Here is a 10,057-nt window from a genome sequence, read left to right as displayed (position 1 = left end):
ATTTGGAGGGACTGGGGCAGAATGATATGGTTTGGCTGTGTCCTCATTTGAATCTCAACTTGAATTGTATCTCAGAGAATTCCCACATGTTGTGGATGGAACCCAGGGAGAGGTAATTGAACTATAGGGTCCAGTCTTTCCCATGCTATTCTTGTGATAGTGAATAAGTCTCATGAGATCTGGTAGGTTTATCACAAGTTTCTGCTTTTGCTTTGTCCTCATTGTCTCTTGCTGCCACCATGTAAGAAGTGTTTTTCACCCTCTGCCGTAATTCTGAGGTCTCCCCAGCCATGTGGAACTGTAAGTCCAATTAAACTTATTCTTCTTCCCAGTCCCAGGTATGTATTTATCAGCAGCATCAAAACAAACTAATATACCCTGTCTCAAAAAAAAATTGTCCCTGATTTCTTAAAGTGTGCTAAAATACACATAATAAAATTTATTATCGTAACCATTTTTTAAAGTTTATGGTTTGGTAGTATTAAATAAATTCATAATTTTATGAATTTACCACAGTCTGTAAAATTTCATCTTTAAAAAATGAAACTTTACACCCATTCAACAATAATTCCTTATTCCACTTTACCCCAGTCCCATCATTTTCCTTTCTGTCTCTATGAATTTGACTACATTAAGTGTCCCATATATGTGGAATCATACAGTATTTATTCTTTTGTGCCTGAGTTATTTTGCTTAGTCTAATGCCCTCCAGATTTATCCATGTTGTCATAAATGTCAGGATTTCATTTATTTTCAAAACTCATTAAGTTTCCATTGATGGTATATACCACCTTTTATTTATCCATTCATCTGTTAGTGCAGTGGTCCCCAAACTTTCTGGCACCAGGGACCAGTTTTGTGGAAGACAGTTTTTCCATGGACAGAGGGGATGGTTTCAGGATGAATTTTTTCCACTTCAGATCATCAAATTATCAGGCATGAATTAGATTCTCATAAGGAGCCTGCAACCTAGATAACTTACATGTGCAGTTCACCATAAGATTTGTGCTCCTACGAGAATCTAATGCTGCTATGCTGCTACTGATGTGACAGGAGGCAGAGCTCATGTGGTAATGCTCACTTGCCTGCTGCAGACCTCCTGCTGTGTGGCCTTGTCCCTAATAGGCCACTGACCAGTATTGGTCTGTGGTGCAGGGTATGGGGACTCCTGTGTTAGTGGACATTTGAGCTGCTTAGACTTTTTAGCTATTATGAAAAATGGTGCTATGAACATAGGTGTACAAATATCTCTTCCAGACTCTGCTTTCCATTCCTTTTGGCTTTACATCCAGAAGCAGAATTTCTGGGTCATATGGTAATTCTATTTTTAACTTTTTGGGAACTACACTATTTTCCACAGCAGCTGTGCCTTTTCACATTTACACCAATGCTGCTCAATGGTTCCAGCCTTTCCACATTTTCCCCAATACTCATTTTCTGTTTTCTTGATATTAGCCATCCTAATGTGTGAGACAGCACCTCACTGTGGTTTTCAATTTCATTTCCCTGATGATTTGTGATGCTGAGCATCTTTTCATGTACTTATTGGCCATTTGTTTATCTCATTTGGAGAATATACCTTTTTGAGAAATATATCATATTCTTTGGAGATTTATCATTTGTGTATCTTCTTTGGATAAATGTCTATTTCAAAAAGTCCTTTGCCTATTTTTGCATTGGATTGTTTGTGATTTTGGTTGAATTTCAGGAGTTCTCAATATATTCTGGATATTAATCTCTTATCAGATATATTATTTGCAAATATGTTCGCCTATTATGTGGTTTGCTTTTTCATTCTGTTGATATTTTCTTATAATGTACAATTTTTTAAAAAATTTATGAAGTCCAATTTGTATTTTTGTTGTTGTTGTGTATACCTTCATTGTCATATTAAAGACAATGTTGACAAATCAAATGTCATAGAGTTTTTGGCCTCTGTTTTCTTGTAATAGTTTTATACTTTTATATTTATATTTAGTTCTTTGATGTATTTTTGGTTTATTTTTGCATATGACATTAGGTAAAAGTCCAGATTCATTCTTTTGCATGTGGATATCCAGTTTTCCCAGCACCATTTGTTGAAAAGGCTATCCTTTCCCCCATTGAGTAGTAGTGGCACCCTTGTCAGAAATCATTGTACCATATAGATGAGAATTTATTTGGGGGCTCTCTATTCTATTCCATTGGTTTATATGCCTGTTCTTATGCTAGTACCACAATATTTTGAATACAGTAGCTTTGTAGTAAGTTTTGAAATCAGGAAGTATGAGTCCTAGAGTTTTGTTCTTTTTTTCATGCTTGTTTTGACTGTTCGGTGTCCCTTGACATAGCATATAAATTTTAGAATGCATTTTTTTTTATTTCTGCAGAAAATGTCACTGAGATTTTAGTAGAGATTGCATTAAATTTGTAAATTACATTAGGTAGTATTGACATCTTAAGTCTACAATCTATGAACATGGAATGTGTTTCCATTTATTTATGTGTTATTTAATTTATTTCAGCATGGTTTTGTAGTTTTCAGTGCACAAAGCTTTCACCTCCTCAGTTAATTTCTAAATATTTATTTCAATGTTATTTTAACTAAAATTGTTTTTCAATTTTCTTTTCAGATTGTTCATTGTTAGTGTCTAGAAATGCTACTGATTTTTGTGTGTTGACTTGGTATGCTGCTACTTGCTAAATTCATTTATTAATAATAACACCTTTTTAGTGGAGCATTAGGGTTTTCTACATAGACACTTACATCATCTGAGAACAAGATAATTTTCCTTCTTTCTTTCCAATTTCTTTGCCTTTTATTTCTTTCTCTTGCCTAATTTCTCTGGATGAGACTTCCAGAATTATGTTGAAAAGAAGGGGCAAATGCAAGCATTCTTGCTTATTCCCTATCTTATAGGAAAAGTTTTTATTCCTTCATCATTAAACATGATGTTCACTGTGTTTTTTTTTTTATTATGAGCTTTTATTATGTGAAGATAGTTTTCCTTCATTCCTAATTTGTTGAGTGCTTTTTTAATCATGAAAGAATGTTAAATTTTGTCGAATTCTTTGTCTTCATTGATTTAAAATATCATGTATGTTTTTTACTTCATTTTGTTAATGTGGCATATTACATTGATTAATTTCTATATGGTAAACTATTGTTGTATTCCAGGAATAAATCCCACTTAGTCATGGTGTATAATCTTTTTAATATACTTTTGAATATTTCTGCCTTTCCAAATTTTCAGAAAAGTTTGAGAATTGACATTACTTCTTCTTTAAATGTTTGACAGGATTCACAAATAAAGTCAGCAAGTCCAGGGCTTTTATTTATAGGGAGATTTTTTTCTGATTCAAACTCTTTATTAATTATAGATCTATTTATTTAGATTTCCTATTTCTTTATGATTTAGTCTTGGTTTTGTGTTTCTAGGAATTTATTCATTTCATCTATGTTATCTAACTTGTTGCTGTACATTGTTTATAGTATAAACCTTTTTTTATTTGTATAGAATCATTAATACTGCCCCCACTTTCTTCCCTTTTTTTTTTTTTTTTTTTTGTAATTTGAATCTTCTTTTTTCTTACTCTATACTGCTAAAGGTTTGTCAGTGTTCTTAAACTTTGCAAAGAACCAACTTTTGGTTTTATAGATTTTCTCCATTTTTGATTTTCGATTTCTTTGTTTCTGCCTAATCTTTATTATTTCCTCCCTCCTGCTAGCTCTGGGCTTAGTTTGTGTGTTTTTTAGTTCCTCACTTTGGAAAGCTAGGTTGTTATTTGAAATTTCTTTCTTTTAATATAAGCATTTTTAGAAATAAATTTCCCCTTTAGCAATGGTTTTGTTGTGTTACAAAGGTTTTGGTATGTTATATTTTCACTTTTATTTGTCTCTAACTATTTTATAATTTCCTTCAGTACTTTTTCGTTTATCCATTGGTAGGTTAAAGGTGTGCTAATTTCCACAATTTTGCAGATTTTTCAGTTTACTTCTGTTATTGATTTTTAACTTCATCCCATTGTGGTTAGAGAAGATACATGCTATAATGTATATATTTTTAAAATCTATTGAGACTTAATTTGTGGTCTAACATATCATTTATCTTGAAAAGTGGCTCACTCACATACCTTAAGAAGAATGTGCATGTTATTGTTATTGGGTAGTGTTTTGTAAATGTCTGTTAGATCTAATTTGTTTATTGTGTTGTCTTTTTTTTTTTTTTTAACTGCTCTTCTGTCCAGTTGTTGTATTTATTAGTGAAAGTGGGGTATTGATGTCTCCTCCAACTATTATTGTAGAACTGTTCATTTCTGTCTTCAATTTTATAAATTTTTCCTTTACATATTTTGATGACCTCGTATTAGGCTTGTAAATGTTTGTAATTGTTATATTTTCTTGCTCTATTGAACCATTGATTAAGATATATTGTTCTTTTTTTGTCTGTTATTATTTTTTAATTTAAAATCTATTTTCTCTGCTATTCATATAGCCACTTTACTATCTTATAATGTGCTTTTGTATCTCAATGCCTTTTTCCTCATTCAGAGCATACATTGCTCAAAAGCAGGAAATATGTGTGTGCTTGAAGAGAAAATAAAGGGAGTTTCTAGTGAGCTGGACTAAACTACTCAAAATATCTTGAGAATGTCATCTCATATGAGGTGACAGATTTTTATAGTGGGTGCCTGTTGCCTGTGAAAATATTCCAAAAGATAATGTCTTAAAAGAGCAATTTTATTTTGCTCATGATTTTGTAGGTCAAGAACTTGACTTTTCTGGATCCAGAGAAGTCATTTATATGATAGATCACTCTCCTAAAAGGCAAAATGGTACTGACTGTTGTCTGAGGACCCAGCAGGACTTCAGTCTGGGACCACCAGTTCTTCTCTATGTGGGCTTCTCCATGGGATTGCTTGGTCTTCCTCACAGCATGGTGGCTGGTTTTCAAGAGTGATTGTTCTAAGAAACAGGTCATGGAAGCTGTCAGTTTCGTAAGGCCTAAGCACAGAAACAGGTACAGTGTCACTTTTATAGTTTTCTGTTCGATTAAAGCAATTGCAGAACATATACAAAATCAAAAGGGAAAGGACATAAATCCTCTACATCTCCATGGTTAGGTTGAAATGTTAAATGAAAAAAAAAAAAGTGTGTCATTCCTACTTGATTGTCAAGAATGTTTATATTTTAAGACTCTGTTTGGTTTACTGCATCTAACATAGTACCTTAAGTTGTCATTGTTAAAGTCAATTTAAAGTTAAATTGAACAATTATTTTATATGACTCAATATTTGAGGGAAAATGTGAAAGACGTTTTTCTAAAATTGAGAGAGAATAAACTGGATAGGGTCTTTAAAAAAAAAAAAAAGAAAAGAAAAGAAAGGAATAAAAAAATGGCTACTCCATAGGCAGAACAGCAGCTTGGGTCACTGGTTGCCCATTTTTATGGTTATTTCTTGATTATATGCCAAATAAGGGGTGGATTTTTCATGAGTTTTTTGGGAAAGAAGTGAGCAGTTACCAGAACTGGGGGATTCTCCTTTTTTAGACCATACAGGGTAACTTCCTGATATTACCATGGTATTTGTAAACTGTCATGGCACTGGTGGGAGTGTCTCTTAGTATGCTAATACATTATAATTAGCAGTGAGGAATAATAAGCAGTGAGGAAGACCAGAGGTCACTCTCATTGCCATCTTGGTTTCGGTGGGTTTGGGCTGGCTTCTTTACCACAGCCTGTTTTATCAGCAAGGTCTTCATGACCTGTATCTTGTGCTGACCTCCTGTCTCATCCCGTGACTAAGAATGCCTTAACCTCCTGGGAATGCAGCCCACTAGCTCTCAGCCTTATTTTACCCAGCCCCTATTCAAGATGGAGCTGCTCTTGTTCAAATGCACTGATGAAAAAAATATAGCCGTAAGTTAAGAATATTTACAAATAGTAGGGCAGTCCCTACTAAAGCCATGATTGGCAAGAAAATTTAGTTACTTCTGTGGCATACAACAATTTTACATAACAATTATAATTATTAATAACATATTCTAAGTCATATTAAAATTACAGGAGTTTCCCATGATTTTGGAACATATACTGATAACATATTTATACAAATAGAGCCCAAAGAAAGCCTAGCAACACTTTATATTTGACAATGTTTTCTGCATGGTTTTTATACCACATTGGCTTATGGTTTTATAAGCCAAATTTCACCATTGCATTAGTGCATTATTGATGTCAAACCCAATTCTTAACAAAACCTTAGAGACAAATTTATCCAATCTTAATGTCTGACCATAAGGTAAGATTTTTGTAAACCTTTTAAAATGCTTTACAAATTTTTGGCAAAAAGTAGATCAGTGCTATAAGAAAAATCTTTTGTGCTTTTTTTTTTTTTTTTTACACCAAAGATTACTAAAGTCATGTGAACTAACAGGGATTACACCTTTTACCTTTCTGATAAAATATTTGTTTTAGCTTTTATTATTTTAAAGCTTTCATATGAACATCACACACACAACACATACATAGAGACAGAAGATCCAGTAGTTGAAAAATTTTTCATTTGCCAGTTTCTTAATAGGATTACTGGCCTTAGGGTGGAGCCCTTGGAGGAACAGGGTCAGGAAAGCCTAGAACTGGGGGATTCTCCTTTTTTAGACCATACAGGGTAACTTTCTGATATTACCATGGTATTTGTAAACTGTCATGGCACTGGTGGGAGTGTCTCTTAGTATGCTAATACATTATAATTAGCAGTGAAGAATAATAAGCAGGAATAATTAGCAGTGAGGAATAAAATAGCAGGCACAGCTGGAAGGCAAAACAGATCCCCAAAATGTAAGGGTCCCATTTTTATACCAAATCCTGGCTTCCCCAAAAATAAACCCTATGGAACAAGACAGTGCAATGATTTTATCATGCATTTTATTGCAAGGCAACCCAAAGCCAATCAGCCCATTCTGTGATTAGCACATCCCCTATGGGAGTTTTATATCTCAGTGGAGGGGACATGACATTTTCATACCTTCCAGATGGCCAAGAGCATGCTTCTCTGATCTAAATGTGAAAACAGCAGAGTATCCTCCCATAACTACAATTAGCTATGCTCAAAGTATATTTTCTACAGTTATTACACAGCAAAACTCTCATAATGCAAAGTAATTTCTGATACCCCCCAAAGTTAAAAACATCAGGTAACACAATGCAAAGCAGAAAAGAACCTTCGATTTTGAGATGGATCTATCCATTTCTAACTCCTGTGGTTTCATGAAGAAAACAGAGGTTTTCCCAAAATGGGGTCTGTGGCGCCTCATCTGTTTTTTCCAAGGAAGTTGGCAGAACTTGAATATCCACTTCTAATTAAGCTGACTTCTAACCCCAGTGCTCTTAAAAAAAAAAAAAAAATCCTTTTAAATCTCTTATTACTTGACTTTAGCCAGGCCAAATGACTGATAGTTCTGGTTTTTGAACGCTACCAAAAGCAACCTCACAGGTAAAACCAATAAGCCTTAACTAAGGTGATGGCTTACCAGGAGTGTACAAGGTATTTTCAAAGAGGTGGAAAGCAGTTTTTACAAGCTCTTTTCTGCAGGATGGTTGTCCTGAACAGTCAAGGAGACCCAAAATGGATAGTTCCTTCCTGCAGCTGGTAGTCCCTCCCATCTGTTCAAGTCTGGCCAGGTCCGGGGTTTTTATGGGCTCAGAAGGGAGGAAGTGCATGCTGACTGGTTCATAGGCAGCCATGGGAGGGACTGGAAAAAGCACAAGTTCTCCCTCCAGGCCAGAGACTGCCCCTGGAAGTGACATCCCAGCACCCAGGCTTCAGGTCATCCCTGGCTTGAAGATGGAGTTTCACCAGGGACCGCCTATTTCAACCCAGGAGCCTATCTGCCTCCTGTCATCATCAACATGCTATCCATGGTGCCCAAGCTGTTCATGTGGAGGACCACCTTCAGGTCTGCACTGAGTTGCCCTCAGTCTCTCCTCGGCCTTCCTCCCGTGTTTGTCAGGATACAAAGTCCAGAGACCAAGGCAGCAGGGGGCTGGCCTGTCAGCACCATCCTGAGTGCACACATACCCAGCTGGGTCACAACACTGGCCAGGCTTGGTCACAACTTTGCTCTGTCCCAGAGCAGGTGCCAGGAGCTGGGAGAGGTCAGGGAGTGGGAGCAGGCACTTTTAAGCCTGAGGGGCAGGGGCTTCCTGGGTCCCCAAGAGTACAGAGATGCCTGGGTCCAGAGCCATGGCTGGGTGGCTGCAGCTGTGCCTGGGAGTATGGGGTTCCCACCCACCAACTCAGTAGGGGGCAGGGCCCCTGCCTGTTCCCGGCCACCCACGAGCTCTACAGAGCCCATAGCCCTGAGCTTGCCTCCCCCACTGCAGTTGGTGTCCCCGCAGCAGCTGCTCTAGAGGGGCCACTGCTGCTATCACAGTGATCCTGTACTTGCCTACTCCTGTCACCTATAGCCATCAGCAAAGAGTACAAGGCAGATTAATCCAAAGAGAATAGTGGTTAACATGCCATAATGCCAAATCCATTCTTAGCCGAGAGGAAGTTTACTGAGCGGGTACTCCAACCCCTCTAAATCTTAGGAAGGACTCTAACCTTCCTAAGTTGGGCCTCAAACCCAAGTTCGCTCAAGGATCCTAGCCTTTTTGTGAAGAGGGTCCTTTAACCTACTCTTTCTTAGGAGAGACTCTAACTCCCCTAAGTTGGGCCTGTAACCCAATCCCATTGTTTACTTGGGTACCCCACCACCTTCCGAAAGTCAGCCAATTGGTGCTACAGTCTGTTTCTTTGGGTCAGGGGTCTCTCCAGTAGTTCCTTCTGGGTTCACCAGAAAGGGGTCCCGATCTGGACCCTAAGTGAAGGTTTTTGGATTTTACACAAGAAATAATTTAGAGCAAGTTCATAAAGCGATAGCAAGTTTATTAAGAAAGTAAGCAATAAAAGAATGGCTACTCCATTGGCAGAGCAGCTTGAGCTGCTTAACCAAGGATATTTATTGTTACCTCATAATTATATGCTCAACAAGGGATGAACTATTCATTTTTTTAGGTTTTCTATTAGTATTTCTACTTTGTTTGTGCATCTTTAACTTTCTCCACATCTTTTTTTAGTTCTTCAAACATCTTTAAGATAGTTTGAAATCACTGTCTAGTAGACATGCCATGAGGTCTTTTTAAAAGATAGTTTCTATTGATTTAGTTTTATTTTTCCATTGAACGGGTTACACTTTTCTGGGGTTTATTTTATGTCTTGTAATTTAAAAAAAAAAAAAAAAAAAAAAACTTGATATTTGAAGCTAATAATATAGTAACTCTGGAAATCAGATTCTCCCACTTCCCCAGGGTTTGCTGTTTTTGTTATCATTATTGTTTTTGTATCATAATTGTTGTAGCCTTTCTCTGCCAGTGATCAGCCTGAGAATAAACTTAAGGTCCTGGTAGGTCCTTTCTGAGTCTGCACCTTTCCCTGAGAATACATGATCACTTCCTAATTTTTCCCACATACGCAATTGTTTTTTAATGTTTTACTCTTTTATGTCTGGCTTCTAAAAGTGGAAGAAGAGAAAAATGGAGGAAAAAGATACCACCCCTTTAAGTCCCCTGAAAGTCACATCAACCAATGGCGGGAAGGTAGGCGATGTGGACTTGTAGTAATGGGAGGAGGAGCAAATCAATGGCTTCCCACCTCTTTGTCTGCACCTCTGTGATCAGCAATTAGAGCACAGATCCCCAATATTTGGAAGATAGGGTCCTTTTGTGCCCACCTTGGTATCTGTAAACTGTGTGTAGGTTGTTCCAGGAACACATGCACAGTTGCCTGCTGTGAATCGGCCTGCAGTGGGAAATGGGTGTCTGAGAGCTGAAATTGACGAAAATTAACTACAATTTACCATCCAAGCCTTTCTCTGGAAGTTTCAAGCCTTAATAGACTCCAGATTTCCAAAATAGTTACATCGGACAGATTCTGCCAGTGCAATTATTGCCTAGGTGGAGAGACAGAGTCCATAAGCTTCCTCTTCTGTCATCTTCTTTACCTTAACTTTTAAAGAAATAGACTTATTACA

At 36.8% G+C, this 10,057-nt stretch overlaps 1 long non-coding RNA gene across 1 annotated transcript; it reads right to left on the bottom strand.

Annotated features, from left to right (window-relative positions):
• Positions 1–3,527: 3,527 nt before the first annotated feature.
• Positions 3,528–9,236, bottom strand: LOC110741701. Its single transcript, XR_002518407.2, has 2 exons — positions 7,205–9,236; positions 3,528–4,984 (listed from the first exon to the last, which is right to left on the bottom strand). It is a non-coding gene; the product is annotated as an uncharacterized LOC110741701 (long non-coding RNA).
• Positions 9,237–10,057: the final 821 nt, after the last annotated feature.

The sequence above is a fragment of the Papio anubis genome, chromosome 15, assembly GCF_008728515.1.
Source record: "Papio anubis isolate 15944 chromosome 15, Panubis1.0, whole genome shotgun sequence".
Classification (NCBI taxonomy): Eukaryota; Metazoa; Chordata; class Mammalia; order Primates; family Cercopithecidae; genus Papio; species Papio anubis.
This window is presented reverse-complemented; position numbering and strand designations above follow the sequence as displayed.